The sequence below is a fragment of the Bombus vancouverensis genome, unplaced genomic scaffold (genome assembly GCF_051014615.1).
Source record: "Bombus vancouverensis nearcticus unplaced genomic scaffold, iyBomVanc1_principal scaffold0057, whole genome shotgun sequence".
Classification (NCBI taxonomy): domain Eukaryota; kingdom Metazoa; phylum Arthropoda; class Insecta; order Hymenoptera; family Apidae; genus Bombus; species Bombus vancouverensis.
This window is the reverse complement of record NW_027468948.1, coordinates 302,973-326,786: the sequence shown is the minus strand read 5'-3', so window position 1 is coordinate 326,786 and position 23,814 is coordinate 302,973. Positions and strand designations below refer to the sequence as shown.

At 37.5% G+C, this 23,814-nt stretch overlaps 1 long non-coding RNA gene across 1 annotated transcript; it reads left to right on the top strand.

Moving 5' to 3' along the window:
* Positions 1 to 11,168: 11,168 nt before the first annotated feature.
* Positions 11,169 to 14,420, top strand: LOC143304825 (uncharacterized). Its single transcript, XR_013061463.1, has 3 exons — positions 11,169 to 11,506; positions 11,781 to 12,014; positions 13,782 to 14,420. It is a non-coding gene; the product is annotated as an uncharacterized LOC143304825 (long non-coding RNA).
* The last annotated feature ends 9,394 nt before the right edge of the window (positions 14,421 to 23,814 follow it).

Genomic DNA, 23,814 nt, shown 5'->3' with positions numbered 1-23,814 from the left:
AGATTAACGATCCGAAATACACACTTTGTGAAAATTCGTGACAGTTGGAGGAAAAGTAATGAATTAACGATTATGTGACAGCAATTAAAATCCATCGATCTAAGGTCTTTATTAAATTAAATAGTTCAAAATCGTTTACATATTAGGTGATCCCATAAGTTTTTGTGTATATATTTCATGTGTCGATTTCTAAACATACGGCTATACGGGACCAATGCACTTGAGCTTAGCTGATCGAGAACAGGCTAGAGTAGATCTTCGTGGGCATAAGATCGTAATATAGTGAACACAGTGACTTCTAACAGTAAAAAATCACGAGTGAAATGCGTATCCATTTTCGACATCTCATGTTATATGAATTTCGGAAAGAAAGTTCGGTAACAATTGCCAGGAAAAACATATGTGCTGTTTACGGAGAAAATACGCTTTCATCTCGCACCTGTAGGAAGTGGTTCCAACGTTTTAGAGCTGGGAATTTCTGTTTAGAAGAGGAGGTACGCTCCGGGCGTCCTCCTCAGACAGACGGAGATAAAATTCGGGATCTTGTTGAAAAATCACCAAGTTTGACAGTTCAAGAGATGTCAAATGTCCTGAAAATACCTAAGACAACGATTCATAGGTGTTTAAAAAAATGGGGATGGTGTCAAAGTTGAACGTTTGGGTGCCCCATGAACTTACGGAACGGAACCGTCTTGAACGAACGACAGCGTGCATGTCATTAATTGCACGTAATAAACGTGAACCATTCCTTAAACGCCCCTGGTAACTGGTGATGAAAAGTGGATACTTTTCGAAAACCCTGAACGGAAACGTAGCTGATCCCAACGAAATCAGCCACCTGAACGCTGTGCAAAACCAGGGTTACATCCGCGTAAAGTTCTTTTGTGTGTATGGTGGGATTATAAAGGAATACTCTATTTTGAACTTTTATCTAGTGGTGATACCATTAATTCAGACAAATATTGCGCTCAGTTAGAAAAATTAAGGGAAGCACTAGCTGAAAAACGGCCAGGTTTAGTGAATAGGAACAACGTTATCTTCCATCACGACAATGCTAAACCGCATGTCGCGAAAAGCGTTACAAAAAAATTGTCTGAATTTAATTGAAAAATTTTACCACATCCCCCATATTCCCCAGACATTGATTACCATCATCTGATTACCACCTGTTCAGAGCATTACAACACTTTTTAGTAGCTAAAAGATTTGAAAATATTGACACTCTCAAAAATAGCATAGAAAATTATTTTAAAGAAAAACAAGAGAACTTTTATCGAGACGGAACCTACCAGAAAAATGGGAAGAAGTTGTACAACGAGAGGGGGATTACATTTTTTCATGAAACTGAAAGGTATGTAAACGATCTTAACATATATAACCTCTCGAAAAACGGCACGAACTTATGGGATGACCTAATAATTAAACAACTATAAATATATCAAAAGATTATAATAAAAGAATGTAATAGAATATCTAATGTCCGTACTTGTAAATACAACGAAAAACGTAACGTGTAGATTGCAGATGTTTATGAATGTAAAATTTGCGAAAAGCATATGAAAGTTATACACATAAAATATACAAATATTGACATATGCACGAAAACTATGCGTATATGCACAAAGATATGTACAATTTATGAGTAATATGTCTAATATTGATTTATTAACGTTATGTGAATTGATACAAAAGGATATTTAACAATTTCGTTTTAAATAAAAATCTATTTATGACGACGCGCCAAAATTCGCATTACGATAAATTACGATAAATTATAAATTGCTTTTCCGTATCTGCAGCACTCGAATTGTACAAGTAATGTGTGCGTTTGAGGGCCCGACCTTTTGGTCGACTGCGCCATACCTGCAGTAAAAACGCATACTGGCTTCGCATTTAGATGTTCGCGTTCGACTTGGGAATGGCGCGCATAGATGGTCGGCGCGCGACTTGCCCTCTCCTTGCGGATCATTGGACAAGTTAAACCTACCCTTTCGGGCGGCAGCTCGCTTAGCTGGCGCCACGCGATACCTGCCACCATATAGCTCGGTCCCAGCAGGTTGGCTCTCCAGCCGATTATTCCTGCTCGGCAACCATTTTGTAGGCTTACCGCTTGCACCGACGGTCACAGGTTTCCTCTCCAGCTCGCACGCTTCGTGCTTTTTTCTGCGCCCCGGTTCTTCGTTACTGTTGTTTTCTTGGTTCTATCTTGTTTATTGTTCTATCTTCGATCCAGTGTTCTGTTTGTTGTATCCGTTTATTTCTTCGTTGCGATTCTTTGTTTGGTTGTTGTTGTTGTCTCTATAAACTTGAAATATAAATGCAATTTCCTTTTAAATACAGTAACGAGGTTTATTCAATTTCGATAACATTGTATTAGTAAGATATCGAAGCTAGCAACTTTTCGTTGAAGTTTATTTTATATTTCTTAAATTATTCGGGTAAAGATAACTCCACACTGACGGCCTATTGTCCACAGACAGATGTCGTAGTAATCGGCGGACAATGTCTGTCAGTGAAACTTAAGGCGCGTACGGGCAGACTACAGGTATCTGTAGACATTGCCTGCCGACAACACATGCCAAAACATGTATATAAACTGCCTGCAAGCAACGTCGCTTGTCCACTAGAAGTTTGCCGGGTATCACTGCGTATCGATGAGTCGAAGATGCCTTGGAGATGCAACACACGGATCGTTTAAATCTACCTGTAATCCAATCAAGCTAGCCTAAAAAAAAGACAAATTCAACATTAAATTGTATCGGACATTTTGCTACAACGCTCAACTGATAGAAATCATGCTCAGGAACAAATATATGTCTTTGCTAACTTTCTAAATATATGTAGACGACGTTTTAAATTGCTAGTAGTTGAAACAAACAATATGATATATTTTTGAGTGATCTATAAGGATTTACAGGCCCACTGGGAAATCTTATTAGTGTTCTCTTGCACTATGTATTAAAGCGCATCAACACCGATAGAAGCACTGTACACGCGATATCGTCGCGTCGTGTCTCCTGAAAATCGCCGATAAGTCGCTCGAAACTTTACTGGAAACATTTCTCCATGTTCTACTGACAATCACATAGCATGTGTCATTGCTGGAATTTGATAAATTTGGTTGAGAACACGAAAGAATTTTCCGTTTACAGCAAAGCAAGGGACTATCGAGTTGGAACAATTCGTGTTTGAAAATAGCGTTCTATGCTAAAATAGCGGTGGAAATTATACTACATGTAAAAGTGAGTCATAAAAACAAATACAATTTTCTTATTTTCTATCTTTTTTACTTTTATCGCAAGTTTGATTTCTATACATATAACTGTTTTCAATTTAAGGAGGAACTTATTTTCTTAAGGGCTTTTCATACAAATTTGAAAAATAACTGTTGTTTTTGATCCCTTATCTCTATCTTTATCCTTCTATTTTTGTGAGACTGTATCGGTTATTTATTCTTAATATTTACAATCCGAAGTCTAATTTATGTGCCGTATTAATTTTCTGTGAATAATTTAGAGATATGTGAAATCTTGCTATATATATATATATATATATATATATATATATATATATATATATATATATATATACTGTTTGGTACCTATTAGAAGTGCGTTCGATCTAATGTGGAAAATTCTTAATTTTAATAAAATAGTTTCAAATTGCTAAGGCTGGGGCAAACTAAGAAGTTTCTGGAATATACAGGGTAGTAAGTCGCTTCGCAGATATGTGTACATCGGGACAATATGTTACATATGTAATCCCTTACACAGTTTCGTATTATCTTGTAAAATAATCATTCTTCTTTTAATATCGGTTGGTTTTTATATTTTTATTTCATTTATCTCATAGATTATAATTCCTTTAGGAAATTTTTGCAAAAATTTTCGCGCGTATTCCAAGTTGGCCCGTTGACTAGTTGGCAAAAAGAATTCCGCCGGCAGACGTATGCCGATGCCGTAAATCATTTCGGCCGCCGTTGCGTTTAGGTCCTCCTTTATCGCGGTTCTTATACCTAATAAGACGATCGGGAGAATTCCGACCCAGTTGCTCGTGTCGTGGCATTTGATCACCGCCTTTAATTGTCTGTGTAGGCGTTCTACCATCCCGTTAGACGCTGGATGGTAGGCCGTTGTACGCAAATGTTTGACGCCGAGCAACCGGCATAATTCCTCGAATAAACGCGATTCGAATTGACGTCCTTGATCAGTCGTAATTTTCAAGGGTACGCCGAAACGAGATATCCAGGTAGAAAGGAGGGCCGAAGCCACGGTTGACGCTTCCATATCGGCGATAGGTATGGCTTCAGGCCAACACGAAAAACGATCGATACACGTAAGGCAATAACGGTATCCTTGCGAATATTGCATTGTGATGATATCTACGTGTATATGCTCGAACCGGCCCGCTAGCGTTCCGAACGTTCCGACGGGCGAGGATACGTGTCTGGTGACTTTGTTGCGCTGACACGGTATGCATTGTCGTGTCCACGTTCGGCAATCTTTATTTACCGACGGCCAGACGAGGCGCGTCGCTACCAATTTTCGCGTAGCTCGCATCCCCGGGTGGGAAAGTCCATGTAGCGCTTGGAATACGGTGCGGCGTAACGGTTCCAGTACGTACGGTCGCACGGTCTCGGTTTTAATATCGCAGTATAACTCGACGTTGTGATCGGGAAATCGTACTTTTCTCAGCTGCAACGCGCTCGAGCCAGCGTTGATAATTTTGCGTAGCTCGCTATCCTTTTCTTGCGCTGCAGCTAGCGTATGGTGATCTATTGGTTTTCCGATCGCTTCGATGCGAGATAGAGTATCGGCTACGTTATTTTCTACCCCTTTTATGTGACGGATATCCGTCGTAAACTGTCCGACGTAGTCCAGATGTCGAAACTGTCTCGGCGAACACTTATCGAGGTTCTACAAACATTGTGGCCTTTTTCCTACTTAGTTCGGTAATTTTCAATTTTAAGGTGTTGAACAATTTCGTTTCGTTGTAATTTAAGATTTGTTAACGAGCACTTTTCACAAACTGACCGCTGTTACTTGTCTTTGGATCGTTGTTTTGTGAATACGGTGAATGTAGGAATAAGAAAGAAGAGAAGCAATTGAGATACAACGAGATACCTTACAGATTTTATATCTAGACAAATAAAGTCAAAAGAAATATAATTTAACCAGTGTCTGGATCCATTTGGACTAGTCAGCAAATAACGGAAGTTGTTTAACTTAGTGTCATAAGAAGCCAAGGTATCTCTAAACGACGGATTTAGTATCAACATTCATTGTAACTTCAAAGAATTGTGTCGGACTTAGGCATGGTCTTCTGTGCAGTTGACCGAACGTTGCGCATTTCCAGAGTTTAGCTATCGTCCAATATCATTTTGATCGTGAGATTCTCGAAAATCCAATTAAATCGTTTTATAACAATGAAATAAAAAATATGAAAACTTCGTTTTTCTTATTTTGGCAATTTATGAGTAATTGCGTTATCGCTGGAGCAGACAAAGAAAACACCGGAAACTACTTGCAGTGATCAGTTCCGCGAAGTAGTGGGGATAACTCGTATCCGCTTAAAATTTGAAGAGACAAATTTTCGACTCTCTGAGCGACGTTTATTTCGTCAGGACTATCAATTGTCGTTTGAACGTTGTGTTTCGATCGTTCGCGGAGAGACGCGATCGCGAGATAGCACGTCAACGAGAGTTGTAAGTTCCCGTTACGATTAAATAATCGACGCCACGAACTGATCGATTCCCTTATTTCGATTAGGATAATAAGGGTAGTTCAATGAATCCCACAGAATTAACACAAATAAATTAACGTTTATTTTAACAAATTATCAACTAGGAAGACATAAAGAGAACAACAAAAAGAAATGTAACTGCGTTTTGCTTGATAAGTAATGCGCGATATAAGAGATGTGTTGACGGTTCGGCTTCTCGAAAAGTTCTGCACGCCTTTCGATTTTTTCCGTTTTTTCTGGAAGGCGACCCCCACTACGTTCGGATCACGCCACATTCTTTTACGCGAGGTAAAATAACGGCCACGAATCGACGTTTCTGGAGGTCGCCCTGCTTAATGAACCATGCGCTTGCCACTACAATGTTTGTTTGCCGGGCAGCCGCGACGATCCGTCTGCGACATTATAGTGCCGCGATCGACAGTTAAGAATATGATCTATGGTAAGCCGCATGGCGTAACACGTTGCATTAATTTCTCTAATGTAATTTCGCGTACCTTTAACTGTAACTCAGTTCTTTCGGTACTTAACGAGAGAGCCGAAAATTTCGTCGTTTTAAAGTTTGACGATCTCGATAATTGTTAATTGTGTAATTTCGTGCTCCTGATAAGGATCGATAACTTACAATTAATATGCATAAAAATAATTACAAATATTGTTAAATATGCCCGCCTTGATATTCAGTACATTTATTATTTCTTCGTAACATGTTTTTAAAGACGCTTAATAATATCTCTTCACTTATTTGTGACACTCGCCTTTCGATATTCTCCTCAGCGGTTTCGATTTGTACACATCAGTCTCTAACATCCCACAGAGAAAGAAGATTATTCTATTCTCTCCGTTTATTACGCCCCAAGGCTTACTATAGGCCGTGTTCCTAACCGTCGCAAACAGATCGTCTTACATGACCGTCGAGATATACACAAAGTAGCGATAAACGCATAGTTGTCGTCAAGCAGCGAGTTCCAGAAACATCTATTCGCCTTCGGTGCGTTATTTTATCCGCATAAAGAAAGAAGCTGGTATACGTGATCATAGGCGCGAACGGTGGCGTGATCCGAGCGTAGTGGGGGTCGTATCTCAGAGAAGACAACGAAAAGGATCGAAGAGTAATCGGTCCCTTCTGAAGAGTCAAACGTTATAAATTGCTTAGTCTAACGAATTCATTGAGAGATATCGCAATGTCGGGTTGAATTCCTATAACATATCAACTGTATTTATCGCTAAATAATTTGTGACGTTCTTATTATTACATTCATTATTTTTAAATATACAAGCTATATTAACCTGTTAATACAGTGTTAAATTCATTGAACCACCCCTATTATCGTAACAGAAATCAGGGGATCGATCAGTTCGTGGCGTCGGTTATCTAATTGCAACGGGAATTTACTACTCCCGTTGACGTGCTTTCTCGCGATCGCGTCTCTCCGCGAATGCTCGAATAAACACGGATTGCTTTTTAACTAAACGTATTCATACCCTGTTTTCTCAAAATCGAAAGCTTAAAACATCCGTTCTTACTGATGTTATTTCAATTATATTTATATCGCGTTATTTCGATTATCTAATATATTTTTTACTTTTTTCATGTAAAATCATCATTTTACCAATTGTACCATAATTATTAGGAAGCTCTGTTAGAATTTAATCTTGGAATTAAGATTAATAATCTGTGGAAGACACAATGTTTGTGTTGAAACAATATAATGTGATATTTATTAAACAATTATTACAGGAATTATAAGTGTGTGTGTTCTGGAATGTAGACAGTTGGCTAGTTATTCACAGACTGACTGGCTTAGTGACCCATGGCCCTTGAAAAGGTTTTGAACCCCACTCTCTATGCAGTAATGAGTGTGACCTGTGTGGGTGTCTGTGTGGCGTCACATGTGCCACAGAACCTTCTAGTAGCTTCTCGACGTGCCCATCGGGAATGTTCCATCCATATTCCTACGCTTCTTCCGCCGAATTCTCGAAAGAGCATGCACGTGCTAGCCGCCGTGGTACATCTCACGAACGCACGCTAATGAGGATATCGCTGAACAACGAAGGAAAGAATCCGTTCGATCAATCACCTCATCTGTATGCGATTAATATCGTTGTATTCCAACAAACTCTGAACAATAACTTAAACACGAAACTGTAATTTGTGTCTTTATAATTTGCAACGTTGTTAAAATTTTGTATCTCCCTTTGCAAATGCAAATAATTTAAATGAAAAAATACATGGTTTTTAAATCGTTTCTCTTATATTCGTAGTAATAATTTCGTTCTACAGTGAATGCATTTATTATTCAACGACGTGATTTTCGGTTGTTTATTGGAAAGTTATAATGCTGCTGATCTATAGAATTAGTACTGACTGTTATAGTAATATGCACAGCGAGTCATTTGTAATAAATTGTAATTACTTGTAATGTATATCGATTGTAATTACTCGTAAACCACTCAATTCATAAATGCATACATATGTGGCCGCACTCGACAGCACAAATACGACAACTCGACACTAACTAATACCAGACAACGGCAGCGCAGTGGTTAGCGCCTCAAGTTACGAACGTTCGGGATCTGGGTTCTTAAATCCCGGCGACCGTAGTCCGATTTTTCTTCCACGATTCTTAAATGAAAAGAAAATACAGCAGTACCCTAGCAGCGACATCTACAGCCAGCGGTAGATTTTTCTTCATCGCCCGCGATGCTCGCCGCCGCGAGCTATCTCTCTAGTAAGGAGAACCATAGCACTATCTTCTAGGGCATCGTCAAAGGCACGCGGACTACTTCACTGGTCGTAACTGTTTTATTCTTGTTTGACATATCGTTAGCGCGCCCGGAATCACGATCATTGAAATCTCATTAGCTCGATCACGTCGGGGTCACTTACACCTCACATATTTCAAATAAAATCTGCATAATTCTGAAGGAAACACAACTACATTTGGGTTATCTTGTTTTCACAGAAACCTGAGAATTGCTCAGAGTATTTTAATAAAATATTCAACTACTTTAAAACGCAAAAAATAGTTTATTGTATGGAATATATAGAGTGGTTCACGCAATTGTTTCGGCATAATTGGAAAATTCGAAATGTGTAGCTTTAAAAATATTGCAGAGGAAAAATCGGATTCGTCGAGGACAACCTTCGTTCAGAAAGTAAGGGAAATTGGCATTGCTGTTAATTGGTCAATTTGTATATCGGTGGTTAGAAAAGGATGCTAGCCGCTCTCGAGAGAAAGTCTCTAGTGGGAGACGTCGTTCGTTAAAAAATAGGCGTTCCGACCGTTCGCGGAGAGACGCGATCGCGAGATAGCACGTCAACGAGAGTTGTAAGTTCCCGTTACGATTAAATAATCGACGCCACGAACTGATCGATCCCCTTATTTCGATTATGATAATAAGGGTAGTTCAATGAAATTCCACAGAATTAACACAAATAAATTAATGTTTATTTCAACAACTTATTAACTAGAAAGATATAAAAGGAACAAAAAAATGTAACTGCGTTTTGGTTGATAAGTAATGCGCGACATACCACATGTGTTGACGGTTCGACTTCTCGAAAAGTTCTGAACGCCTTTCGATTTTTTTCGTTTTTTCTGGAAGGCGACCCCCACTACGTTCGGATCACGCCACATTCTTTTACTGCGAGGTAAAATACGGGCCACGAGTCGACGTTTCTGGAAGTCGCCCTGCTTAATGAACCACGCGCTTGCCACTACAATGTTTGTTTGCCGGGCAGACGCGACGATCCGTCTGCGACATTATAGTGGCGCTATCGATAGTTAAGAATATGACCTATGGTAAGCCGCATGGCGTAACATTCTCCCCCCGTTGAGAGGGTACCGATCAAACTAGCGAGGTGTGGTTGAAGTTCCCATCTTATTTCGTCTCGGTGGCTAGTTGTTCGGGTTTCTCGAGATCGGGTTGAATTGGCAGTGGGACAAGCCTTTTGACGCCCCGATCCAAAATGCTCTTTGCCGTCTGAACTGTAGCTGTCCGGATGACACCATCGGCGCCTGGATGAACCTTGATAACTCGGCCCAGAGGCCAATGCATGGAGGGAACGTTGTCCTATCTGAGGATGACGATTGTGCCCTTTTGGATGCTGTGTCCACCCTTGCTCCATTTATTGCGGTTGGTTAGCTCGTTCAAATACTCCTTATGCCAGCGGTTCCAAAAATGTTGTTTAAGCTGTTGGATATGCTGCCATTTGGAGAGTCGGTTCGATGGAATGTCTCTGAAATCTCGATCACGTAAGCACATTAATGAATCGCCAATGAGGAAATGTCCGGGAGTGAGGGCTAGGAGATCATTTGGATCGGTGGAGATAGGAGTTAGCGGGCGGGAATTGAGGACTGCTTCTATTTCTATGATAAGAGTATTACGGTGTTAAGCTCATATGTTTCTGTTTCTCCACTCGCGCTGCGCCATAATATCCTTTGATATTTCCGATCCTCTGGTCGTACGAGGAATTGCCGATACATTTTCTCGATGTCGCCAGTGAGTACGTGCTGATGAGCGCGGAATCTAATTAATATACAAAATAAATTGTGAATTGATTCGAGAATATAGGATTTCCCCATTTTCATGATTATCGTGATTTTTGTATAAATATATTTTTTAACATACTAATAATTAGGTACTTATAAATTAGTATTATCAATTATTTTGCATTTATAATTCCGCCTCTAGTATAAGTATTAATTGAAAACTAACTTTATGTTTCAAAAAGTACTAGCAAAGTCGTTGAGTAACAAGCCACTGATGCTAACACAAATAGCATTGTCGTAATTAAATATTTCTAAATATTCATTTTTCATTTTGGACCTGTAGAAACAATTTATTATATATACTATTAGCTAAGTAATTGCATATTTAATTAAGTCGAAATATAAAACTTAGTTATTTTAATAATTTAAAAATAAAAAACTGACAAACATTTCAATTTAATTTATGGTTGGAACAAAAGACAGTTATTTTTCATTAATTGAAATATTGCAATGCAGAGTACTTTCCAAAATACGCCGAGAGTATTCCTGATGGTGAAACGAGCGTTGCTTCATCGAACGCAGCTAAAGAAAACAACATCTATGTAGTTGGTGGTACGATGCCTGAAATAGAGGGCGATAAATTGTACAATACCTGTACTATTTGGGGTCCCGATGGAACTTTGATAGCAAGACACCGAAAGGTAAGTAATATATTCCTTTATGGCTTTGAATTTGAAAATATCGGGGTGAAGAAAGTGACTCTATCTAGGAATAATTTAGGAATATACATATGTACATACGTATACTATAACCAATTCTATAATTTACGGTTTATAAAATACGTTATGATACGGGAAACGCCCATTTTTGTTGTAATGTGTTTGTTGTTGTATAAATTTTTCACATACTTAAAATATTATTATACTTATTTTTTCTCCTTTTTAAACATTATTAAATGATAAGATTTTTTAATAAAAGAAAGTGATAAAAACGCTGTCAGTTATTAAATAAAAAATAATTAAAGTTTAGGAGTTGGTAACTTTGATATTAAATTACAAAAGTTGCAGCAATATAATTAGCGACCACATTTTTATGTTATTAGGTACATCTATTCGACATCGACATTCCTAATAAGATTACTTTTCGAGAGAGTGATTCACTCAGTCCTGGTAACTCCCTAACGACGTTCGATGTGAAGGGCTGCAAAATAGGTATTGGCATTTGCTATGATATTAGATTCGAGGAAATGGCACGCATTTATCGGAACAAAGGTACAGTAACTTAATCGATCAATACTTAACTAGCAAAAAATTAAATATCTTTCTTAAATATATTCTATATAAAATTAATATAATCTGTAACTCTGTATAAAAAGAAGCTTAATTTAAAAAACCAGTATATTTGCTGAAAATGAAACAAATAAAAGAATTAAAAGCACAATAAGAGGACTGTCCTCGCATATTCAGAAATGATGGAATGTGAACCGTGCAACTACGAAGTTAATTGGTATTCGGTGGCTTCATATTTCCTGCTTCTCTGGGTTAGGTTGCCAAATGCTGATATATCCAGCGGCATTCAATATGACCACTGGACCACTGCACTGGTCATTACTTCAGCGTTCCAGAGCGAATGATAATCAATTATACGCTGCCTGCATATCACCGGCTCGTGTTCCTTAAGCAAGTTACGTCGCATGGGGACATACACAGTTGACCAATCCCTGGGGAAAGATTCTTTACGATTTGGAAACTCAAGAGAATATGGCAGTCACCGATATCGGTAATTTACAGCTTAAAATTAAAAGCGAGAGATCCATGATGTAATTAATTTTTAGTCTCGTTAATTTATCGATTTAGCCATCTTCCTCTGTATTTGTTGAATTTATTAGTAAGCATTACTTATTACTTCGTATGTTTCTTTTTTCTATCAGATGTAAAAGTTGTTGAGGAAGTAAGGGCTCGGATACCTACATTTTCTCAGAGACGTACAGATTTGTACGACACTGTCTGTAAGAAGGAGTAACTCTACACTAAAACAGAAAATGTTTTTTTATAATATTTCTACTACCATATCCTTTTTTTGTGAATTATTACTAATTTCTTATCATTTGTACTAAATGAATGACTCAATTAAGAAAACCAAAACGTTATAAATAATAATCTGTATATCTTGTGTATCAACATGTAATTGGATATTATAATAATATAGGAATGCTATAATAATATAGGATAATAATATAGGAGAATAATAATATAGAAAAAAATACATGCTTTTAAACACCTTTAATATCGATCACATAAATTGTTATAATTCACAATGATTACGCATACATAAAAGACCCCTTGATAGTAAAATTTACGATCAAAAGGCAATTACGTATCGTTTAACAACATTTAATTTATAACACCTTTTAAACATTTAGACAGATTAACACATAACACTTCTTATATATAAACATCAATTCGAAGTTATCAGCTTGGAGAAATTGGTCGATTAATACCTGTAGATTGTCTGTCTCGATGAAAGAATTAAAGAGAGCAAAAACATGATAATGCCGCTAATATAATATTCCTTCTTTCTTGTATCTGTCTGCCTCTCAGGTCGTTTTACTAATTACAATAAGTAATTTCGACTTCTTTGCGCTCTCTTTTAACGCATTCGAGACCGAAAGAAATTCATATCAGTCAGTAGGCAAGGGTATAATATACATATTTTATATATAACTTATGTAGTAATGTATATATCATGTTAATTTCATATTTTTTTCAATATAGAATTATTATATATATATATATATATATATATATATATATATATATATAACTGTACATAATACGTTATAGAATAACATAGTATATAATTTTATATTTTAAAAATATGAGGCATACTATTTAAGATTGTCATCGATTTAAAATCAAAGTATGAAAAGGATACCCTGGAGAGAGTAAAACACAGAATCATTCCAACTAAACATTCAGATCGTACCGACACCTAGGTATCGTTTTACAATTAAATCTCGGTCTCGAATGGATTAAAATGAAATACATACTTGCAGCTTCAACATCTTCAATATCGAGGAGATTCAAACTTTAAAAATAAAAGCGGCCTGTTCCCCTTTCCACGACAGACTCTCATACCATATCCGCTCTTATCCAGGCTTTTACTTGAAACCAGCAATGCGTTCATTTACAATTTAAATTTACCCGGACCATCTACTGAATCGTCAGCCTTTTATAAATATATAATGAACCCAGAACATGTGCCTGTGCCCCTGGTATCGATGTTCGGCTTGTGATGTTCGTACCGGAACCTTCGCACAATTTCAATTTGTCACGCGTGAACATCGATTCTTCCAAGGGTCACAGCTTTATGCGGCTAAATCCTTTAGAACGATTAAAATGATACTAATGATATGGTATTTTTTACAAAGATTTAACATATCCATAAAATAGGAAGTTTCGTGCTCTCCTATTTTATATTAATTATAAATTAATAAGTTTTATATGTGTTATTTATAGATCTAATAAATTTTGTATTGGTTTACAGCAGGTGCTCCGGGTATAAACAGACGACAAACGAACAAATAGAAATTCAAACTATTGTCGTTGTTTAACTCGCATGGGACTATAAGCTCGAATTGGACTTAAACGTTACGATCGTCGAGAATAATTACTATGTGTACCCTGTACGACGGGCAGAGAATCTTAAGTTATTAACGGCAATTCCTTTGTGCATAATTCAGGTTTATTAACAACCTGTAATGGATAATCATCGATGAACTCTTTTTGAATAAAGTTCACATTTATAAAGCAAACACTATAAAATACGACAGGACAATTGTAATCGATAAATGATATTTTATTAGGATATTATAAGAAGCTAAGATATCGAGGTACATTAAAATTGAGTCCGCTGCAACCCTCATGACATTTAAAATCCTACGCGTATATTGAGTAAAGTTGTTATATTAAATATAATCATATTAAATACAAGCTCGTCCGCTGGATTCCCAAATTATTTGGTTAAATACTTTGAATACGAGAATACCGAGTGTTAACAGTAGTAAATCCTCTATATGGTATGTCTACTTTGCTATCTTGAATAGGTAAATAACATTTCACTTTAACGCATTTAACCAATATTAACATTTAACATTTAACCAATATTATACGCACATGCACATAATGTTACTGTTACATATAATGATATATACGTAGATATACACGTTAATTAAATCCTCTATATGGTATTTTTATATCAGTATCGTAAACATTGTAAACCGGAAATCTTTTATTATACACGTACATATACAGTCAATATTATTGTTACATATAGTGATACATACGTTGATCCACACATTAATTAAATCCTCTATATAGTTTCTCGAGTAGTTCTCTTCAATACCGTTATATCGATGAACTCTTTTTGAATAAAGTTCACATTTATAAAGCAAACACAATAAAATACGACAGGACAATTGTAATCGATAAATGACAGTTTATTAGGATATTATAAGAAGCTAAAATATCGAGTTCTAATTGTGAATATCAAGCGCTCGTCGTTCGATGAGATTACCAATATTTTCTTCCTGCTCCTCTACATGGCGCTACGCAGGACTCGCTTCTGAGCACGTCTTTCTCGTTGGAGGCTTAATCTTTCTTTTCTTTTCCAGTAGAATTTTTACACAATTCTTTCTCCCTTTTATCATTAAATTACCTGTAATTCTTAACGATCTTTAATCTTTGTCGCTTCTTCCCTATATATATATTTTTGTTTACTTTTCTCCGTAGCGAATTTTGTCTTTCTGACGCAGGATTAGGTTCCTGGACTTAGGGAGTTGCTACACGCCAGCTCCACCATGGCGACGGCATTCACTAGGCAGCCTAGATAGCCACCTTTCAGCTCACGCTTCGGGACACTTTTTTCGCTGAGATTCTCCGCGATGAGGCATGAAAGCAGAGACCACCGTCTGCGGAGGCATGATTATTCTATTGTTCCTTTTAACGAGTAATCGTTTTACTCGAGTCCTCTTACTAAACCGTAAGTACAAAAGACTATTATACTTAGATAGGTACTTGGTCTCAAGAACCAACTTATTTTGGTCTTTCGATTAAGTTCTTAATTAAATGCTCAATTAGATATTCATAAATATATCTTCATAATATTTCCCTCATCTATTTCTTTGACATTCTAGCAACCTCGTTAAGACGTCCGCCACTTCAACTTCTATCTACAAGTGGCAAAAACTGAAGCTGACCTTCTTCATGGAGAAACATGCCGGAAATGGCATCCGCACGTGTGAATAATTATACTCAGTGTCCAGGTAGTTCTTTCGATCATCCGATAGAAGTCGTTTCTGTTTTTCAGAGTTCGTTCACGCCTCCAGAATGTAAAAATATCCAAGGAAGTACCATTAGGAAGCAATGAAATTCAGAGCTTCTGTGGTTATTCCTTTTTCTGATTGTTTCTTTTCTTTGCCCAAAATGGATGATTTCTATATCAAATTGTTTATTCGTATTTTTTTTAATATTCCTTGAGATTTTCAATCAACTCGATTTCGAATTTCTTAGCACCCGATCTTCTGGTTGACGTCGTTAAGAAAGAGGAACGAGTGCACAGGAAGCATGGTCGGCGTGAGCATGATTAGATCTGCCCGATGACCTTGCCAGTGATAATAGCGGTTCGTTAAGGTGGTTGCAGTCTTGGTTTGCTTCTGTTTCGATTTCCAGCGAACTCGTCAGCCGGCATGGCTTCAGAGATGCTCCCCCTGAAACAAGTCGAAGGGAAATAATTAATGGACTCTCTGTTCGATTGTACGTGGATGACAAGCTGACCGTAAAAAGAAATATACAAATACGATTAGAAAATATAATCCGAACCCCTTTCGGTTTGATCTGAAGGTTTCTTTTTCTAGACGGAACCAAAGATTCTTATCTGGTTTATGGTGAGCTAAGGAACTCTTTGAAAACAGCATTTATAACTTTCGAAAAAGAGACAGGTATTTCTTGCGCGAACAATTGAATAATTAATTCGTTCTCTAAATATCCTTATTTGTTGTTCCTAAAATACATAATGATTGGAAGCTTCTTACGGGAAGCGCAATCAGCCGCTGATATCATTGAAGTCGAAACGCCATTAAAACCATATTACGATTCGCATGCGACATGCTCCATTCATGAAAACACAAAAGCAATAAACAAGTACAAATCAACGAAATAAATCCTCCGAGAACGAGACGTTACAGGAATTATACCATTGCGAGGATACAAAAGACTTGCTCATGAGCTACTTCCTTCAAGTAGTTGAGCGGTGTATTTTCCGGTCGTTAACTTCCATATAATGGGATATTAAAGAGTACGGACACAACGCTGCTATTTTTCAACTGTTCATTATCAAATTACGCAGCGGGAATCGTTGCAACGACAAAACTGTAACGACTCGTACCTGCGTATCTTCCATTTAGCTACGGTAAACGCTGACTTGTCTGCGTTTTTTTTTTTCACTTCCTCGTTACGGAAACCAGGAAAAGTGATTCACAATACAGTTTCTAACTGTACTTCTCGCGATTCTTCCTTAGAAACAAGCAATTGCTTCTTTTCAATTTCCTAAACCTATAATAAAACAGTCCATTCCTTGAATAGAAATTAACTTTAAAACTTTAGGCGCATACATTGTACGTATCGTATGTATGTATTTTGATTTGAAAAGAAACGCGGCAAACGCCTTTGAAAAGACGTTAGGTTTTCAACACCTTAACTAACTTAATTCCAGCGAGTCGTAAATCTGCTGCATCTCCAACATCTGAATATCCATCTTTTACAATGACTTGTTCTCCAACTTATTAAAATTACATCTCCCCCGTTGCACCGACCTTCTTTAAAGGTTCCCGCGGCAGGTTGAACCCGCATCACGTATCTTCCCTCTTCCTTCCACCCCTGTTCCCTTTCTCTTTCTATCGGACGGGAAGAGCGGGAACGCTTAAAACGCGCGAATCACGCGAGCGGCTCACGATTTGCGAAACATCACGTGAAAATCACCGATCCGATCTCCGTGCGCGCGGTGCACCGTGGGGGTAACGATTAAATCGACAGGATATACTTTATTGGCTATTCCGTTATTACAGGCTGTAGTTGGCGGGGAAATAGTCATTATGGATCGATGAACTCCATTGTAACAACGCACCTTCGAATTGCATCGGAAACGCTTCTGTATTGCGTGCACCGTATAACCTATCATCGTCTGTTTAGGGTAAATCAGTGGATCGGAAGTTACGTTTCTATGTTTCTCGCCTGTCAGTATAACACTGTGCAAGAGATACAGCAAGATCCTAAGATCATTCGAGTACAAGTAGCGTAAAATGGTCGTTTAAATTTCAATAAATTAACTATTCATACGTTAATTGTACGCGGTCAGGATTAAGGGGTACGGCGATGGAGAAGATTTTGTTAGCTAGATGTTGAGTAAATAATCGAAGATGATAATTTTATAAATGTTTCGTATTTATGATGATGGAAAAGATTTAATTTGAGTTACGTTACGTTTGAATAAGATAGACTTTTCCAAGAGTGGAGGATTTGTAGAGATAGTGGACGTAATAGTAGTATGATTTAATACTTGATGTGTCTTTTTTTTCTTTGACATATAGGTCACTGTGGGGAGTAATATTGATCTAGATATAACTATCTTTTCTGAGAAGTACGTATATGCTTATGGGAACTATGTTTGGTTAATCAATAGAGCCATTCTTTTGAGAAATTGAATCTAGAAGAATTCGACGATACTTTGCCTTGTTTCAATAGTACATCATTTTAAAGAAACGCCTGCGATTATAGTATATAATAGCACATAGGTATATGCAAAATTGCATTTTCAAATAATTAAATCAAAAATATAGGAATGTATCAATGGGAAGAATATTTGTTAAAGATCTTTCCTTTTTAATCAAATTCGTCCAACAACCCCATTCTCGCAAACATAAAATGAACGGTGCCTTTCTCAAAGAAACAAGAAGAAAATTGCTGTCGTTCTAAAGTTCTTCTCCATTGCTAAACTACCGTTCGTGTTTCTAGTTACACTCCAATTATTCGATTGTAAGAAGCAAGCAATCCCTCCATCCAAGGGCTAGATATAGTTTCTCGAGTAGTTCTCTTCAATACCGTTATATCGATGAACTCTTTTTGAATAAAGTTCACATTTATAAAGCAAACACAATAAAATACGACAGGACAATTGTAATCGATAAATAACATTTTATTAGGATATTATAAGAAGCTAAGATATCGAGTTCTAATTGTGAATATCAAGCGCTCGTCGTTCGAGGAGATTACCAATATTTTCTTCCTTAACAATATTAATTACGAAGTTTCGATACCGTTTATGACATTAAGATCTCTTAATAAAGTTGTATCGTTAAAATCTTACTGTTCCTAGGGAAAATATATAGTTAATATATATAGTTAAATATATGTCGGAGATGAAAGGACACCGGAACCTTGGGATAGCCCCGCAACATTGCAATCTAAAGGCCACTATAACTGTAACTAAACTATTGTAGTTATTCAATCCGATTGTAATTGTTCGAGATTAGTGACGGTGAGCTTTGGCTCGAGGTGACAGTCTGTCGCCCAACGTAGCCGCGGTCAAGGGATGAACGCTTTGCCTAACAAAGGTATGGAGTAATTCTATAGCTCTCCTTAAAAGAAATATTCGTGGCGACACGCGACAGTAAACATTCCAACGGTTTCTGTCCCGTGGCTCGCCACACGCAGAGCCTATTCTTCGAGTAAGATGATTGCCAGATGTCGATGCGTCTCCACAGTACATGTTCGGCTAGCCCGAGGGCCCGTTATAAATCTTAAGGTTTAGTTAACTAAAGTCCTTCAAACAGACAAACAGTCTTTGTCCTAACTACGGGAAGATAGGGGAGACATATTTTTCAACGAGCGGCGTCTCCCACTAGCAACTTTCCCTCGAGGGCGGCTAGCATCTTTTTCTAACCACCGATATGGAGATTGACCAATTAGCAGCAACGTCAATTTCCCTTACTTCCTAAACGAAGGCTTTCCTCGACGAATCCGATGATCTCGTGTCCTTAGACACACCCCATTATAGTTTTCCTCTGTGGCATCATCGGGACGGGACGGGCATTCTTTTACGCGCTCCCGTCGACCAAAGAGTAACGTCTTTACGCTCAGCAATTATTTTTACGAGTCAGACTTAGATTCAGCGAGAACGCCCATCTGTCATCCCGTTGGCCGCGGATTCGTTATTGAACCGGAGACCACTGTCACTAGTGCCGCGGACGTCTCACCGCCGTGGTAGATTGTCAAACCTGTGTTATTCATACCTGTGTCAATAAATCGTATCTTCGTTACACCGCAACGATGGCTACCTTCAACGAAGACTCCTCAAATACCGACAACCCTATCCCCCCTGCTTCTCCGACATATAATTAATTAAAAAGGGGGAAATATAATTCTGTAATATCGTAGAATAGCTTTGATTGAAGATCGGCTGAAATTAGAAAACACCGTGTACGTCGTCTTTTTGTAGTTTGTTTACATCCAAGAGCGCCTAGTAACAGTGACGCGAGAAAAGATAAACAGCGTCAAAACAGAAGTACGGTTTCATATTTCAAGGAGTGGCAATCGAGAGGCCAGAGCATGTGAGCCAGAAAGTGTGTGCGTGTGCGTGTGCGTGTGCGTGTGTGCGTGCGTGTGTGTGTGTGTGTGTGTGTGAGAGGACGAGAGCAAGAGCGAGCACGACCGAGCAGGAATGCATTGGCGAGGGTCAGAGTTGATCGAGACGTCGAAGCATAGAGTCGTTAGAATTGTCGAGTGTTAGAGTTGCCAGTGAGAGAGAGAGAGAGAGAGAGAGAGAGAGAGAGAGAGAGAGAGAGAGAGTTACCAAATATAAAAAATACGAGCGTTGCATTTAGTTTTCCTGTTAATCAAACATCGTTTCTCTGTCTAACTAATATCTGTATTTTCAATCCATTATTAATAAATTATAATTAATCGGACAAAATTACACCTTTAATATATTCCGATATTACAATAACTTACCTTTTTCTACGTCAATGGACACGAAAGACGTTGAGTGAGGAATTAGAACAAGTGTGGATCGTTGGAAACCACTATGCTGCGGTCTACCATTCGTTTTACCCTATATATACCACGGAACAAAGGATAATTTTCACCGGCTTGGCTATGGCTACTGGTGTGGATCCAAGTATTCGGGCCATACTAGACGCTATGCAGAAGCAGAACGAAATCAAGTTAAGAAAACTGTTAAAGGAGACTATTAAAGCAGCGACTGATTTCCGTTGAGATAATAGGGGTGATTGAGTTTGTATAACACTGTGATTCACTGAATTATAAATTATATATTTCCAACACTTAGATTACACTGACGTAGAGAAATAAATAGTTAACAACTTGTCGCACGAAGATGTGATAGATATGTACGCTAGAGCAGGGCTCTTATAATGGAAATTAATGTATTAATGGACTTAGCACTATAATATATTTAGGAGAGAAGATGTATGTTCGACAACACCGAGAACCGACAAAAGATTTTCGTGAAGTATGCGACTCTCGCGCTATGTGTAGACTGCCGCGTTAGGCGTTAGTTTTTAGACTGTCTGTCGCTCTTTTTCTAATACGGAAGAAAAGTTCGGTGTGGGTGTGCCCCTGTGCCTAAAGAACGCGGATTCGTTGTTCCCACTTTCGTTAGGAAAAGTGAGGGTAACGAACCGCGGTGTCGATTGGTCATGACCTGCACTACTGCTCGAAGGGATGAGTAGGAAGTCTCCTACCATCGTGGTGGATAGATGACTGTGTGCGTGAGGAAAACATAGCTTGTTTTATTAGAGGGCTATTCGGATTTTCCTAATGGGTGCATACCCGCTTTCTCCGTGTTTTAAGTACGCCTAATAAACCCAAGGACCTCTCTAAAAACCGACTGTGTTTCGAGAATATTTTTAAGCTTTAGAAATTCTTCAAGACAAACGGATTGAAGACACATGGCGAAACAATACAGGGAAGTGAAAGTTATGGTGGGTCCTTAGGTTTATTGAGGGTCGAAGTGACGTTACGCAGGCTGGTTGTTGTCCGGTGGCGCGAGCTGGCGCGGGCTGGCGTGCAGATGTTTTAGGCGGCGTAACAACAAGGAAGATCCTAGAAAATGAGAAGGGTGGATTAGAAGAACGAAGAAAACTCGAAGAAGATACAAAAGAAGAAACTACAGAGACAGAAGTCAATTCAAAAGGTATATTAAATAATAAGTGCGATTTACTTGATACCGAAAGAGCTATTGAAATTAATGATACGGTTCAAGATATTAAATTTACTGAAGGTAGAAGCCGCACTCAAAATGATATGGAAGATGTAGTAGAAGATTCACAAGAATTATCTAATAAAAGTAAGTTATCAGAAATAAGGATTGCACTTAACAAAATTGAATATACAAAAACTATTTTACGGAATAAAAAGAATTCATTAGAAAGAGAAAGAGGAGTAAGGGGAAAGAAGAAAATGTACAGACAGAAATTATTTCAAAAAATATATCAGATGATAAATGTGATTTGCTTTAGAAAAAAAAAAAAAAATATTATCCACAAACTACATTAGGAATTTATCTATTTTAGTGAGGAGAAAGAGAAAGGATAGAGGAGTTGATCAATAGACTGTGGATTTTGAAGCGTTTATGAAAAACTTACAATTTTAATAAAATATTCAATGTAAAGTCTTTGTTATAATATTCAGATAGATAGATGAAAAAAATACTGAATTTGCATAATTACTCATGGCTTATTGATCAATCATGCGACTCGTTCAGAGGTAACTCGAGTTGTAAAGGCGACAATTTATTAAAAATGGTATATCTGACGTACGATGCATTTGCTCATGTTAAACTATTTAAATAAGTATAAAAATCACGCGAAAAAAAAATCTACTGAAAATAATGTTGAACTAGTTAATAATAATAAATCATATAGTGAAACACAAACCTTAAATCAAGATTTTAAGTTCAAAAAAAAAAAAAAGAAAGAAGAAGAAAGAAGTTGATAAAATGACAGCAATAAAATGACCAAAAATTGAATTACGATCCCGAGCATCAACTCGCTGATCTTCAAGTAGAATGTTCCGACAAAGACAGGACGACACAAGAGTTCGAGAAGCACATAGAGGACATGAAGGAGGAAGTGCAAAAATTAGAATTGCAACTCGACGAGTTACAAAAAAAAGAAAAACACACACGCACGTAAAAAGAGTTCAATCTTTTGGAATACAAATGGAAGAACTAACAATAAAATTAGAAGAAATAACACAGAAGAAATAAGTCACCAATATGAAATTGCCTGATGGCTGATGTTGATCGTTGACGTTTATAATGATTGAATTTCGTCCACGGCGCCATCTGGATCCTTGTTGAAAAATTCAAATAGCCGCAACAGCACCATTGAGCTCATCACGTTTGTTGGTGAGTCGAGGAGCTGGAGGATTTCTCATCCTCAAGGACATAAATTTCACCGGTTCCGGTAATGTTTTTTACATGGTCCAAGCATTCGAAATCACAACATCGCTTTCCAAGACGAAATTTCCTGCATGGCTGTAGTAAACAGAAATCGATCAATTGTACAGATCAATCGTCACTCGACTGCTCGAGAATTCAGGTCATCCAGAGAATAGAATAGAGACGTGGAAAAATGTAGTGCGATCATCGCAGTGGGAGGAAATAGGGGGATAGGGACCAAATGAATGAACGAGATGTTAAGGACAACTGACGACAAGTTCTTCTTTTGTCGAGAATTGCATGTTTGTGAATGGTTTGTGGGTGGTTAGGTGGAGAGAATTGAAGAGTTTGGAGGTGACTGGAAGAGTGTTTTGGGCAAGGTAGATTGCAGAATGGTTGCGGTAGCATTGTGTTAATTATGGGTTTGTACATGTAATCTTTGTATGTATCACTACATAGAACCTAACGTATATTTTTAATAATACATCAGAGTTTTAGTTATTTCATAGCTATGAATTTTATACTCTATAATCTTGACGTTTTATTTCACAGAAGCGTTTGAATATCCATAAAAATTAAATGAACCAATGTATTCATTATCTTATAGAGAAGATATATTATTTTTAATTATGTTCCAATTATTTATCATGATCCTGATTTCCTTATTCTGAAAATTTGAAAGGAAGTTTTGTAGTTTGATACTTTCAGCGACAAAGGGTCAATATTGCTTTAGTATATTTCGTCACATATACATGTATATCTATATATCCACCGAAAATGCGCTCTTGTAGACAAACGCTCGATTCGCGTCATAGCTTTTAAAGCTTGTCGCATCTCAATCAGTTGGAAAAAGTTTTTCCTGTAGCATATTTTATTTTTACGAACCAACAAGGTCTTTGTTTATTTCCTTCTTTTTTTTGCTCTAATTCCCCCATTGTTTTTTCAAGGATAGTATTTCAGAGCCATTAGTCAAGTTCATTGTAACAATAAACGTACGTTTCGGAAACATTTTGTGCTGTGAAACAGAATACACTAAAGTTTGAAGGTCACATCGATTTTCGAA